General features: G+C 46.3%; 1 pseudogene; it reads left to right on the top strand.

The window, feature by feature from the left end:
• The first annotated feature begins 15,579 nt into the window (after positions 1-15,579).
• On the top strand, positions 15,580-15,720 carry LOC144116795 (U2 spliceosomal RNA; annotated as a pseudogene).
• Positions 15,721-16,006: the final 286 nt, after the last annotated feature.

Here is a 16,006-nt window from a genome sequence, read left to right as displayed (position 1 = left end):
GAGTAATATGCGAGAAAAATTTAATGCCACAACCACGGACTTTAAAAGAACGGAACTTCAACTTTTGTGAGAAGCATGCGATACCGCTGCGCTCCTTATCGTGAGCACTTCAGTTCGTTTGTCCAAGCTTTCTGCAGTAAGAAAAAAGCACTGCTGATATCATTGCTGATATCGCTAATAAAGCAGTGTTGATATATATCTGCCTGCTTCCCCGTTTCATGTGTGCAATCTATTCACTGGATGGTGGTCGCAATGCAAGCTATAATTCGATTTAGCCAGAACACTCGTCGAATATGAACCTATTTTCTTTTGGTCCGTATCACTGAGTGCGCCCTTCAGAAGTCGTATGCAGATAAGAGTCCAAGGAAATCAGTCGGACGATGAAGGAAAATAACTGTGAAAAGCAGTCAGACACTTCTGGCTCGTGCTTTTCGTGACCCTGTTCAACTGAGATTGTCGCGGCTGCCACGCTGAAATGACTGACTGCTGAGGCGCCAAGAAACTTGGCTCCTGTTCTGGTTTTTCTTTTTTGTGAGGAGGGGTTTCCTCAATGCCCGTACTGTAATGCGCGTTCTTTCTCTCGTGAAAAGGATACGAGTTTCTATATATGCAGGGTATGCCTAAGCATTCTGTTGGGTGTTGCTATAGATTCAAGAGAGACAGTTTGCCGGATGGATCGGCCTGGCAGCTTTGGCCGACTCCGTGTTGGGGAAAATGTAAGGGCAAGGGGGGAAAGCGCAGGTATGGATGACAGCGATGACGACATGAAGCGAAGGTGCACCCGGCTGGGCGCAGTCCTTCCTGCAGTCGCTGTATTCCACAGGAGTGACATGCAGAGTCGTCCTCGCTTTTATTCCGTGGGTAGTTTGGCAAATGTATGCTTACCCTGTGCATAAAAATCACTCCTAGCACCACCTCACCTATGGCGGCAGGCGGGAACATCCTGTGAGACCAACGGCATGTCAGTGCTGTCGCGTACGCGCCTCCGTGGCCATTTTGGCTCGGCTCTCTCGCCGCTCGCATCTGCAGTGCGGAGCCGCCAGGTCAACGGAGCACTGACGAGCTACAACTGGCACAGACAAATGGGCGGAACGCAGCGACAAGATAGTTTATCAGCCAGTCACCATATACTAACTTTGTCAAATTAAGTTAACCTTTACGCGTCGCATTTTCAGAAGACGTATCTCATCTGCTGCCACGGTGAGAGCGGTGCTAGTGGTGTTCCTAGCAGAAGCCCGAACACTGAAGCGCTATTTGTTCGTCCGTCGGGCTCTGTGTCTGCGTGTTTTTTGATGCACGACAGGAAATTAAAAAAAAAAAGATGCGATTTGTCTCGTTGCCGAAAGCGGGTGACAGGATGAAGAGCTTTTCAGGAACAGCGTAGCGAATTGTAGCAGAGGTCGTGGATGCTGCTAGTCATGCACAGTCTTTGAATAGGTTTCGACCAGGTTGTATGTGCATCTGGCATTGAATTTTCCGCTCTTACTCTTTGTTGTTAGTGACGCGTTCGGCTGCCTTCTCGCATTCGCGTGCGGCCGCTTGAAGCAGCCGTCGCCGTTCAGCCGAGCGCTTCAGTGCTACGGAATCAAAACCGCGTTGCACTCCAGATTTCGGAGATGACGCTTGCTGGCTTCCGAACCGTCAACCGGTCCCGCCGCCTAGTCCGTGTATGAGCGTAGGGTGACCAGGCTGGAAGGTGACCGATGGCGGTGATAATGACTTCAGCCTCCTCAATTATGAGGCGGGGCACCTATCATTCTATCGCTGTGATCCCTCAGGCAAGTACGGCGCATGTGACGTTTTTTTTTTTTTCGGTGCTCTTGTTTAGTGCAAATTTGCTTGCTGGGATGGTTGGTTTATAAAAGAGCCTTATGCAGCGCATACAGGACGAGGACCGTGAGGTAGAAGGCCCTTCTTTACTAGTCAGCTACTATATGCCACCCAAGCTGTTTCCTCATGCATTCGTCTTTTCTGATTCTACACATTAGACCAGACTCTTTCTCTTGTAAACGCGGAGCTATAGCTCACACACACGCCACTGGTTCGTGACCTATGGCCATGCTCCGCCTCCCCTCCTGACTGTGTGCAGCGAGGACACACGTGCCCGTGTCGTACATGACAGCCAGGTGCACGTGAACGAAAATAATTGGCGCTCCTCTGCAGTCGGGTCCCTTTCTACAGCCCGTGTGTTTGGCTCAGACTTCATCGAAAAGTCTCGATTTTTTATAGAAGCCTTGTGCACATCTTTTGTCCCCGGCTAAGTTATCGCGTGAGGATTGTCTTGGTCAGCTCGAATGCCATTAGCATAAACAGGAGCACATCGCCCTTTCCAGCTTTCTGTTTAGCACGGCACACGCGGCATTGTGATGTATGCCCACTGCAGCTCACGCGCGCCTCTCGAAGATGACGCAAACCGTGCATTTATTCCGACTTGCAGCATACCTTTCAGCGCTCACGTGTTATCTTTGTTCTGCACTGAGCTGCCTTGTGCGGCTACAACGAACCTTTTTCTTTTCATATCGCTGCTTTTATGGTCGGCTGATGACATGCACAGTGTGTCTGTCAGCTTGTCAGGCTATTCAAATTATTGTCTTGTAGTCTCAGCCAGTTACCCTCGCATATGAATACCAGTAGGTGCTCCATTGCAGCTCAGTACTTAGCAGTGCAACCTTTTCATTCTTTACCACGTTCTAGTTGAGCGGAAGCTGCCGTGCACAGCCCAGGCTATGCGAACACTGTTCTCGTTATACTTCAGGCAGTGGCGAATAAAACTCGTTGCACTGGAGCTTATTGAGTGGAACAACAGGATACTTTTTTGTTCAAAGCTTTTCCATTACGAACTTTGGTGGGGGCCGTAATGGTCAAAGATATTTTTTTTTATTCGAGGTCTTGCGACATAACAAATGTTGGGACTACCCGTATTCTATAGACAATCGTGATGATTGTAGTAGCTTTTATATATTTAAAAGTACGTACTTGCAAGATGAAAACATGCAATAGAGTTGCTAGAGTTAACACCGGGCTTCATTAAAACATAGCATGAAAGCTCCATGTTCTCAATATAATACGGTAGTACCGAAGCGTTTATTTGTTTGTTTTTTCTGTTTCGGTTAAACTTTTGTACAGTCTTAAGTTGTTGTTTTTTCTTCAAGCGAACGCTTTCTTTTACCTTCTGGTGAACATTTTTTTGCGTTTATTTCCAAATGGACTTTAAAGCAATCTTTCTCCAACCTTTGGCCGACGACGCATATGCAACGTAAGCACAAATCCAAGCGGATATAACAACCTGGAAAACTGTAGACCGACTTGCTTAGCATGCGTTGCTCACATTGTATTTAAAGAGGTAATCACTGATATAATTACAGCAAGCTTATACTTCAGTCAGGCTGTTGACAGTTGGAATGGCGGGATCCTTTCCCTTTGTTTTCAAGCGCGCCGCTTGTCGGCGGCGCCACCGTGCGTCTGGCTTGAAGAGATGCAGCCACCGTGCCGCGGAGTGTAACTGATATTGAGCTCGAGAGAACTTTCAAGAATGAACCAGCACGCCCAAGAGAAAGTATTAATGAAGCCTTATTATAGATCAAGGCATTTCCTAAAAATATGCAAAAATAAGTTTTGCCCCTTGTGTATGAGAGAATACTGGCTAACCGAAGCGTGCAAGTGCTCCAATGCTCCATCGCAGTTTGAATACAAAAGTGGACAGCGTCTAAAACCGAGATTACGTTTTCCCGCAACTCAGTGATGGCACAACGAACAAATGTAGCTCAGTTTGTGGATAGGTAGGGTTCTGACCGCAAAGGGGATATCTAGGAATACGAACTTTTTCTTAATTACTTCTCTAAGTAAACTGATAGCTAAAACAGTATTATGCGCTCATTCGTGCAAGATTACGTTGATACACTGTTATACAGGGGCGTGCCGAAGTCAGCGTTGTTTGTGCTTAGATACTGCGTTGCGGTGAATAAACAAATAATAATTCTTTGTTGCGCACTCAACGGAACAGAAGCGGAGACTCGATCGAACCTGCCGAAGTCATCTGGAGTTTGAATGGCTATTCCTTACGGGCATGGTAGCTTACGGGAGCTAAAGAATTAACAGCAATAATGAAACTTGTTCTTGGGCCAAGCAAAAGCGGTGAAATCTTTTCATGAGCTACAAATTCAAGCAGCTTAATCAAGTTACCTTTTTTTGAATAAGTTACCTTACTTATAAAGGAAGCCAACAGCCACCGAAACCAAGGCAGCACGAGTAGACTTTTGCTATTGTTCTTTCTTTATTTTTCTTTCTTAATCTTTGCTCCCCTTTCATCCCTTCCTTAATCCTTTACATCACGGTACGGTCCACGTGTGTACCCACTCTAAGGCGCACTGCTATCACCCCTTTCCTAACAGCGACTTAAAACACCTACACAGACGCTAGCAGAACGTCGAGAGGACCTTCGAAGCCGTTGGCGGCGTCGTACGACTGCGCGTCCCACGCGATAACAGCGAGTGCGGCGAAGAACACTAAAACCGGCCACTGTTTGCAAACTCAGAAAGTACGAGGCGGAGGCAACAAACGCATTTCTGCATTAATAACAGCTCTCAGAAGAATAGTGTTGAGCTAACTTCCTCCTTAAAACCTTAAAACCTCAAAACGGTTGATTGTTTAGGACTTGTGTTACTGAGCAGAGGGAATGAAAATATACAATAAAAAATCGCACGCGAGGATATCGAAGTGGAACCCAAGGAGGCATTTTGTGCATTCAGAAAAATAAAAGGAGCCATAGAGCGAAGGAGGAAGACGCCCACCTCCCGCTGCCTTCAGTGTCTCAATACGTCGTGTCATCTTTCCGATGATGTAACGATGATCAAAACTCTGAAGCCATTCGAGAACTGCTAAAGATCACAAGGAAAATGCCTATTTCCAGCGGTGGTGGCGCATTTAAATACTTTCTATCCTTCACATTAGCGCTTGGATCTGTTGCGCTGAACGGTTCGCGTTGCAGCGACAAATCATTCGCAACAGTTGATTGATCGTCCTGCGGTGCTCATCATTAGAATACCGTGCACCAACACCTGTTTTAGAAGTTGGGTGCGAGCAGTGAAGTGAATTACCCAAGAGTGAACGGCGTTTAAGGTTACTGACACGCCGTGCTGTGAGAATAGCATGGAATTTACGAATCTGTGTAATTATAGGCGGGATCCACTCACGAGCGTGTTTATTTACCATTAAGATGTTTGCCTGTTTCTCCTGCTAATAGGAGTGAAGGCTGCATTAGCGTGGATAACGTTAGAATGTTCTCAGGAACATGTTGCGGTTCCCCCTCTACCCCTTCATTTTCTTTTTCATCGCTTGGCTTACTTCAGGCGGAGACTTCCACAAAGAGAAACAGCCAGTTCGCAGCAATCGATTTGATGACCGATAAGCTCCGCTGCCACACTGAATGCCGACCGTAACAATAACACTGGGTTCGCTTCGGCTTGCCCGATGTGCCTTGCTCTTCTTTGGAGGAGTTCATTCACAGAAGTGCGAATATCAGTGGTGTAACGATCGTCCGAAGGATCATGCGGTGTTCGTTGTTACTGCAACTTGAATGAGGAGGGCAGCAATTCACGGAACGGTCTTTTAGTGCAGTAGCACTACTGGCACATTTTCCAGTTGCGGGAGTACGTACGTACCATCGGGGGCAAAAGTTTAGAGCCCAGGGGGTTCGCCTCTAAGCCGTGTAGTAAGGCTCCTGTAGCATTTGTGGAAGGCCTACCGATTGGAAGGGCAGAAGCAGAAATCTTCTTACTGTCAGAAGATTTTGATTACTAAGGTGCAGTACAAGACACAAAGTGTGGCTCAGAACCAAACCCCCTGGGCTCCAAGCTTTTGAAAAAGGCTGCACGTCCCCGAAGCCTGCTTTGTGGCAGGCAGCCCGTCTGCCCACCGCGTTGTTGGCAACAGGCCTGCCAGGTGTGTACACCTGGCAAGTCTTCATTTGGGTGCAGGCCTTTCGCCCTTTACCCAGGTCTCTACCCCTCTACCCAAAGGCCTTTAGTGTAAATGCCTTCATGGTAAATGGCTTCCGTGTAAAGACCTTTAGGCGGAAGACTTTTATGATGAAGACCTTTAGGTCAAATGCCTTTAGCACGTAAGGACCTTAAGTGCCCACCATAAGTAGTGCTACTGCACGGTATTCCGCTCTTAGCCATGCATACCGTCTGCTATTTTTTTTATGGCTGCGAAAGACAAGTTTAAATGACCCCCCTTTAATGTCACCCGAAAGCCTGTTTCATCATGATCACTGATAGACGTTGCCTGCAAGAGGACAACTTTGATCGGCACTGCACTCTGTGGTTGCTCTGCGCCTTTTCTTTATGTACGATTACAGAGCCTGGTACAGCTTGTCTTTACCGCAAGGTGTCAACACCACGCCCTTTGCGATTTGCTGCATTTGCTGAAATAAAGCGCTTTCAAAAGTATTACCTATCACTTGTTCAATGCATCATGGCGTGTCGTCAGCATTTGTTTCTTTATATTCGCTCAGCCCCGTGGGTAGTGCGTGGCTCAGTGTTTATGGTGCTCGGCTGCTGGCCCAAAAGACGCGGGTTCAATCCCGGCAGCGGCGGTGGCATTTCGATGGAAGTGAAATGCTAGGGGCCCGTGTACTGTGCGATGTCAGTGCACGTTAAAGAACCCCAGGCAGTCGAAATTATCTGGAGCCTTTTACTATGGCGCCCCTTATAGTCTGAGTTGCATTGGGACGCTAATCCCCAGATCGTGAGTAGTGCGTTTACCGACTTCTCTCCGGTGGTGTGGCTAGCACCTCAGAATGGCTTGCCTGGTGCAGTTTTGATTGCTTTTGGCTTTCGCCATCAATAAAATATAGCGTGTTTCAAGCAGACGTTACCGCGGTCAAGCATTCGGCTGCTGCAGCAGCTCCGTCCCTTTCCTGCTACCATGTGAGCGAAGTTTTCGCTTGCACGCCTAAAATGTTTTTCACGGTAAATTAGCTTCTTGCATGCATTTTAGAATGTCTCCGGCGAAACGGCATGCACTTATAGCACAGTTTTAAAAATACATCCACTTAAAAATGATGTTGCGTGTTTTCGCATGCAGTATTAAGGTGTAATCCTAGTTGTTGACGAAGGGCCAGCATCACAGCTGCGCTGCGAAATCGAGCAACTATTATAATTATGTGTACATTTGTTTATACGGTTCCCACCTCAGCCGACACTTACAGACAGACAGACAGACAGACAGACAGACAGACAGACAGACAGACAGACAGACAGACAGACAGACAGACAGACGGACAGGCGGACAGACGGACAGGCGGACAGACGGACAGGCGGACAGACGGACGGTCGGTCGGTCAGGTTTGGTTTGGTTTATGGGGGTTTGATGTCCCAAAGCGACTCAGGCTATCAGAAACGCCGTAGTGAAGGGCTCCGGAAATTTCGACCACCCGGGGTTCTTTAACGTGAACTGACATCGCACAGCACACGGGCCTCTCGAGTTTCGCCGCCACAGAAATTCTACCACCGCGGCCGGGATCGAACCCGCGTCTTTCGAGCCAGCATCCGAGCGCCATAACCACTCAGCCACCGCGGCGGCTAATAAATAGACAGACAGATAGACAGACAGATAGATAGATAGATAGATAGATAGATAGATAGATAGATAGATAGATAGATAGATAGATAGATAGATAGATAGATAGATAGATAGATAGATAGATGGATGGATGGATGGATGGATGGATGGATGGATGGATGGATGGATGGATAGATAGATAGATAGATAGATAGATAGATAGATAGATAGATAGATAGATAGATAGATAGATAGATAGATAGATAGATAGATAGATAGATAGATAGATAGATAGATAGATAGATAGATAGATAGATAGATAGATAGATAGATAGATAGATAGATAGATAGATAGATAGATAGATAGATAGATAGATAGATAGATAGATAGATAGATAGATAGATAGATAGATAGATAGATAGATAGATAGATAGATAGATAGATAGATAGATAGATAGATAGATAGATAGATAGATAGATAGATAGATAGATAGATAGATAGATAGATAGATAGATAGATAGATAGATAGATAGATAGATAGATAGATAGATAGATAGATAGATAGATAGATAGATAGATAGATAGATAGATAGATAGATAGATAGATAGATAGATAGATAGATAGATAGATAGATAGATAGATAGATAGATAGATAGATAGATAGATAGATAGATAGATAGATAGATAGATAGATAGATAGATAGATAGATAGATAGATAGATAGATAGATAGATAGATAGATAGATAGATAGATAGATAGATAGATAGATAGATAGATAGATAGATAGATAGATAGATAGATAGATAGATAGATAGATAGATAGATAGATAGATAGATAGATAGATAGATAGATAGATAGATAGATAGATAGATAGATAGATAGATAGATAGATAGATAGATAGATAGATAGATAGATAGATTAGCCTGCCCTTTGTTTCTGGGGTTTGCAAGTGTCATCTAGCTATTTATTCCTATCGTGCTCCAAATCTTCGGATTAATTGCCAATTTTCTTCCCATACTCTCTTGACTTTCTCCACCAATCTTCTAGTCGTCTCTTGTTTTGACTTTTTTGAAAATTGAGCACATCCTGGCAGTTCTGAAACCCTAGCACTTCGCGGATTCCTGCAGCGGCATCGTCCAATGAGGGTTGGAGGGTCTTACACTCTATAAGAATATGTTATATCGTTTCCCTGTCTTGCATGCAGAAACAGCAAATGTTATCAGTGGTGTCAAATGTTTGACAGTAACACTTCGTCCTCAAGCACCCAGCCCTATCCCCGAAAAGTAAACCTCTTTCTTTGGAACTGTCAACAAACTTTTCCCTTTTAATCTTAGGTTTAACCGTCCAAGAGGGCTCCAATTGCAGCTTATCCAGCATTTTCCTATGTCAATGAGTATTTTCTGAGTATCGCAATTTATATTTCAAGGCTGTCTTAGTACCGGTTTCTTCCTTTGACATTATCAAGCCATCTCGTTGTTCGCCTCCATGTAGTACCTGTACTGCATCGCTACAAGTACCTCAAAATTTTTGCCACCCATCACTTCTGATTCGTATGCTTCAATTGTTCTTCATAGTGCACCATACTTTTTGCATCACGCGCTTGGAATGTTGACCACCCCATATCACATTGAACTGCTTCATTAGTAGTGTTTCCATGCGTCCCGAAGGCAAGCCTATCGACTGTCCTCGGCTTTACTTCAAGTGCCGAATTTGTGGCAGATCCCAAGCACACGGCAGCGTTTGCAAATGTTAAGACCGGTACCATTGCGCCTGTCCAGATTCTCTGAATAGCATATACGTTATATACCCAGTGCGCGTGATTCTTCAGGACAGGTGCGTTTATTTTTTACTTTAAAGTTTCCTCCCATTCGTCTCGCATGTAGTCTCTGCCATCATTTATATGCAGATACCAAGATACTTGTACGCCTTAACTATGGGGAACTCTAAGTTTTGCAGCGTGATCTTACCGGCCGACCATTATAAACCATGACTCCCAATTTTTCAGCGCTAAATCTTAGACCTAGAGACTCCGTCTCTTTTCTGAAAATGTCTGCCTTGTCTTGCAGGCCTCTCGATCCGTTTGCTAAAATAACGGTGTAGTCGGCATATATCAGTCCTGGTGTGCGACTTGTCGCCAGTTGGCCGCTTCGCTGCCGCGACATAGTAAGCCCTAATCTGCTCGTCTCTATCTTCTGTTCAATCTCCCCCATGTAGAGCATAAATAGCACTGGCGATAAAGGACGTCCTTGCCTAAGTCCCTTTTTAAGCGAAACTCTTTCTGAACCTTCCATTTCCTTCCAATTCACAGCTATGTTGTTCTCCTTGTAAATTGCTTATAATAAATATATTATTTCACCGCCCACAACCTCTTTTTTATAATTTGCCATAATAGGCCGTGGTTTACATTGCCATAAGCCCGTTTGATGTCTAGAAACGCCATCCACAGTGGTCGCTCTTCACTTGCAGCAATTTCGATGCATTGGATGAGTGTGGACAAGTTGTCGTCTAATCTACGTCCCTGCCTGAATCCATTCTACAGTTCCTCTAAAACCTCTGCCTCTCAAATCCGACGTTGTAGCTGATCTTTGATGGCTTGCATTGCTATTCGATACAATGTCGATGTTACAGTTAGAGGCCTATAGTGCTTAATGCGATCTGTTTCACCTGTGCCTTTGCATATCAGGCTCATTTTACTCTCTCGCCAGCTTGCTGGGGTTCCTTTAGGTCTCAATATATCACTTAAAGCAGCATACAAAGAATTTCTTGTTTCCTTATCAAGGAATGTAATTAATCTCATTGGTACTGTGTCCAACCCCGTTGCTGTATGCAAAGGGACCCTTTTCTCTATTTTTTCCCCCAATCTAACGTCAAAAGCCTCCGCTTGGTAGCAGCCTGCATCAAGCTGCGTACCACTAGCGCCGTCACACACTGGCAGTGTGCACACCGCGATCCACGCCTGCTTGGTCATTGTTCACAGGACTTCCACTCCACTTGCTATGCGCCTTGCCAACGCATCTCCGTTTCCCCTAAGAAAGTCGGTCAAGCCTCCAGCTATCTCTACAAGATTTCGCCTTTCCTTGTTCCGCTGCACCTGACGTTTTGCCTGTTTGATGACCGACTCCATAGCCTCAAGGAGGTTTGATGACCAAGGCATGTTTCAGCAGGAACTGCTTTTATGCTCGATCTCAGAAGTCATGGCTCATATATGTAGCTCTCGTCTGTCTTAGGTGTGGCGCTAGATTATTCGCGGTCGACATCAGTATCAAAAGGTAATTTTCCTATTGCTATAACATGACGGTCATAGAGGTAATGCACTGACTTCGTGTTGCGCATCCCTTAGTCGAGATCAGCGCTGCGTCTTTTGACGGCAGTGGCCATAACCCCATAGTTATAGCGCCTTAGAGAAGCTATAGGTACCGCTTTGCTGTATCGCATGATTATTAGTTTTGTACGAGCATTCGCACCAGTACCGCGTATTCATGAATATATTCGATTTGTATCCTATTCGGTAGAAAGTTGAACTATTGGTATTCGATTAGGTAGCAACGCTACACTGGATTGGGCTTTGAAAAAGTACTATCCGCACACCCCTACCTTTTAATCAAGTGTGAGCTCCTGACAACTTCCGGCGTGAGATGTCGGTATCATGCTTTTTTTTTTATGAAGCCCAATCACAAATTTCAGTGTGTTAGGGTTTTTTACGGGTCTTCAGTACGGCCAAGGTACAGGGTGTCTTGATGGTTTTTTTTGTTAGTCCCGGAACTTCCCCCAAAGTTGCATACGGGGACAGATGTGACCACTACGAGAGCCGCCAACATCATCAGAGGCAGCAAGCCATCATTAAGCAGTGCGGGATCACGACAAAACATCTGCACATGCGCAAAGACTGCTGTGCCAAATTTGTCATAAAGAAACAAGCGGATTTTTGAAAAATCAAGCTGAGAGTGCAATGCAGCTATGTAGAGCAGACATTTTTGTCGCGCAAAAAAAAAAGAAAACCTCTGTTTCAGTTGTTCGCTTTTGTCGGTGCGTTTGCACGAGGACAAAACAGTTCGTCATCGTTGACGACATGTCTAGTGCTATGCGCATTGCGTTTTAGTGCACGATGCACCTAGCTCTTTCCGAACAACGCTCCAGTCGACGCCACGCGTGGCCATGTTGAGCGGAGTGTAAAGCTTTCTCCCACAACGTTACGCAGAAGCATCATGACCAGGAACAATGCACAGAGAGAATGTTATGGTATTCGGCCGCATTTAAATCTGTTAGAAAGAGCCTATTTCTGTACTGACTGCTGCTTGCACTCTAGCCACATGAGCAATAATTTTGAAAGAGCCGTTATTCACGCGATTTTTGTCATTTCGCGGGATTTCTCTCTCCCAACTCTTCCAGCGCCTTTGTGTCCACTTCTTGTCCTTGTACGTCGTCGAGCAGTGCTTCCTTTCTAAAGTAAAAATCATAATTACCAACCAACTTACCCAGTAACATACCTTGATCTTCCAGGCAAGCATTCAAGACCAAGATCCTGCAACATTACCTTTTACCTTTTAACTTAGTACTGTCTACTAAAATAAGCCTCAGTTTTACCTACAGCCGGTTCAACCGCCTTCACGAAAGAACGTCCACATTTTCTGAAAAAAAAAAAACATCTCTTACCGAATAAGACTGTTCCCAGGTCTCTGCTTACTAGGAAGACAGTCAGCGGTGCCAAGCATACACCGCTTGCCGATTTCAAGGAATCGAGTATTTACTTAACCACAAAGACCCATAAGCTGGACAACTCCTTCCAAACAATCTGTCACAGAGGAGCACGTGGCAGATTGAGGTTTCATCACAGGGGTATTGCCTGGTTTGTGCCTTGGGTATCCTTCCAGTACAAATAATTCAGATGGGCTGGTTATGCTTTCAGCGTGGATGTGGTTGACCTCAGTTATTCTCCTCCCCACGCAACTTTAATCAATTGTGTGTGGGACAGCATCACGGAAGATAATGATAAAATGGCATTTCACGACAACTGTGAGATTTCAGGAGAGATATTCCCACTGATGTGGACTTTCTTTTTCCTGGGTTCAATGTATGTGAAGTTGCAAAATGGTCCCTTACCAGGAAAAAGAAGGTCTGCTCTGCGTTAAGTGCTACCGTCACTTTCCGAGACATTTTCCTTGCACACGAGGACAAATGCCTAGAATATAATTTGGAAGGCCTTACCGTACGGTTATTTGGATATGTCGACGGCTAGTTGGTTTTTGTGGGATCTTCACGACAGCCTCGAGGCATTGTTGACATGCTAAAAGTTATTGAGGAGCAAGGTATGAGGCTGGAAGCCGCTGCTGAAGTGGTGAAGGATAGAGTCCTGCAGTTCCTTCATGTGCGCTTTCAATTGCCGACACAGCAGATTTGCTGGGGATACCATCCATGATTTTCTAAACCTGCGATAAGTGTCGAATCGGCTGACTAAAAGGTGACAATACGGGGCTCGTATCACCACCACGTATACCTGCTAGTTTCGGTGTTCAACTGCAAAACGAGGCAACCGGCTACCGTCAATGTGTTGTCCCTCCAGTATGTGAGATTTGTTAAGAAACGTAAGCGACTAGACAAAAACCTGTTTCATAGAAAAAAAATGTGGTAGGGGTTTAAAGTAGTTAAATCGAGTGGACATGCGAAAACATGTGTTCAGCCTACAGTTAGCACATGCATGGTGCTGCATTGCTGGGTCGTCGGCACGTCTGGCGACTATATCAGTTTGATATTAGTGAAGGGTTTGTTTATTGGGACGTGGGAAGCGCCGGCGACGACCACTCTTGCACAAGTAATCGATGAAGCAGCGGGGCGAGATGCAGGGTCAGTTCTCCAGCACGAGCGTCAGCCGGCCGCCCCAAGAGCTTCGTCGTCGTTGGCGTCGGCGCATGGCCATCTTCATTCCAGTAGTATTAGTTGGTGGAGACGACGATATGCAGTGCACAGCGCATGAGTGTGTTTCAGTTTAACACGAGGCATGGTCAGCTGCGACGATAGACCTTTAGACATGTCCTTTCTGATAGGACTACACAACTTCTGGAAAACGCGCATAATGGACCGACATTGTGAACCTGTTGTTTCTAGAAGTGATCACTTCAGCAGGATGATTGTTGAACTTAAGGAATTGTATGCCCAGACTGAATTTGAACGAGAGAGGTAACCACTCCTAGCGTTGTGTTCTTCATTACCTTGTTCCTAGTGAGTCGTTGCTTGGGTGTGTCATATTATGATGTAATAGTGATGTGCCCTGTGTCGCGTCTTTTCTCATGTTTGTTTTTTAGGTGTGCCATATTATACATTGTGTTGATTTGCGATTGTTTTCTTCATAGTTTGTACATAGTTCATGTACATTGAACATTGCTCCACTGTAATAAATACCATGTAAAAAAAATGGCGATAGCATAGTGCTCTTGTGCAGTGGCCAGCGAAGCTGATCTATTCTCGCCGCCGCTGATTCGAATCCCAGTCGCGGCAGATTATTTATTTAGTTATTTATTTATTATTTGGTCAAGGTCACCCTCAAGGTCAAGCTTCACACGAACTCTGCCAGCCTATGTGACCGCGTGAAGTAGTACTTTCGAGCTAAAACGACGCAGTTATATCATACAAGACTCCCATGGGCTTAAGGGCATGCGCGCCCGATTTGGACTAAGCATTCTTTTCTTCAGCCCCGAGAAAAGGTCGGAAGATTTGCCCTCTTGTTAACTAACGACTGAAACCCTATCGCATCTTCCTCTCCCCTCCGCCTTCCTCTAAAAAAATGCACTGTGGTGTTGTAGAAGCTGCTGGTGGATTTAGCGAATCGGGGTGCAAATTTATGAAACTGCTGCCAGCAAACAAGAAGACTTCGTGAGTGGCCGGCGCACGCATGCTTGGAGACGATAACCGATGACACGACAGCCGAGATGCTGGCCACACATGAGTGGCGAACATCGCAGCAACTTGAGAGCCTCACTGAATTTTGCCGTCTGTATCCTCAGCAACGCTGTTCGACCTTTGTGTGTGTGTGAGAGAGAGAGAGAGCTGTCGGGTCGGTGGACAGTTACCGTCTTCCTAGTACTGAGACCAAGCCCGAGCCTGTTTTTCAGTCCGGGCAGGACTCGAACGAGTAAGCAGTGGCAACGATAGACCCCAGCCCCTTAAATAATGCCCTTGCAGTTCCCTTTCAAAGGATAGCTGTTGTCGCTGTTATCCTCATGCACAGCTCTCTTAGGCGCCCGTTCCTGGCTAGCGCGCCGTCGTCGTTGTCGGAGTTACCGGCGGAGCTATAGCAAAGCGAACAACACGGCAAATGAATGGAGGGCGTCAATTAAAAGGCGGAGGAGGGAGACCGAGGCGAAAGGGGGGGGGGGGGCGTAAGGTGAAAAGTGGAAGAGGAGTGAGTGTACGGCAGAGGGCAGACGAGAGGGGCCACACTCAGTATGCGAGGGCTGTTGCATAATGACTTCTTAAACGCGTTTACAGATAGCAGTCATGCTTAGAACGTGTACCACAACCACCTGCGTATAAGTGACTGCGATGGATGCAGTAGCAGGCACCCCCCCCCCCCCCCCCCCCCGCAACTCCTCCGCTTCAGGCGGCACACATTTGAGGGTTTGTGAAAAACGACGTATGCTCTGCCTTAAGTGAGGCGATTCATTTCGGAGAGATTGTGCCTCCCTTAATTGTCGCACAGGTGCGTGGCCGATTATGTGCGAATCAGCGTAAGTTCCGCCACAAAACTGCTATTCGCTTCGCAACCTGAGTCAGCCACGTATCGGCAGTCGAACCGTCAACCAGCACACACGTGGACGTCTATTGGGGCTGTTTGTGTAGTCCACGCCGTCCACGCCTTTACCATGAATCCTATCTTTAAACTCTCCTACTTTCTGCACGTGGTAGCGATTGTGGCTCAGCTTGAGCCAGTGGGCAGGCCTGTGCACTTTCCTTTTCTTTCTTCCTGGCGACAACAGACGGAGAAAAAGTTTACCATGGGAGCCGGCACGATACCTGATACCTGATTTAACATCTGCGGCGGCTACTTGGACCCAAGATATTAAACTTATTTTTGGAATATGTCGGAGTGCTCGGCTTGAAGCACTCTGACACGGGTCAGCCCGGTATTGCACTTTCTCCGGGATCGGCCCGGGGCATATTAGCGCGCGCCTTTTTTTTTTCTATCTTTGCTCTCCTATCCTTTAACTCTCCTACTTGCAGCACGCGGCAGCGAGCGTGGCTCGGCTTGAGCCAGTAGGCAGGCCCGTGCGCTTTCCTCTTCTTTCTTCCTACCAGCAACAGCAGCAGCCGGTACGCGCTACCCTGAATCTGCTTGCCACGCGCCTCGTGTCCCGCTCCAAAAGACGCGCCCTTTGTGGCTTCAGCGCGTTCCTACTTGAAGCACTGAGGTCCCCAAGATACGTCGCGACCAGTATCCCCCTCC

This window comes from Amblyomma americanum, chromosome 1 (assembly GCF_052857255.1).
Source record: "Amblyomma americanum isolate KBUSLIRL-KWMA chromosome 1, ASM5285725v1, whole genome shotgun sequence".
Taxonomy (NCBI): Eukaryota; Metazoa; Arthropoda; class Arachnida; order Ixodida; family Ixodidae; genus Amblyomma; species Amblyomma americanum.
This window is presented reverse-complemented; position numbering and strand designations above follow the sequence as displayed.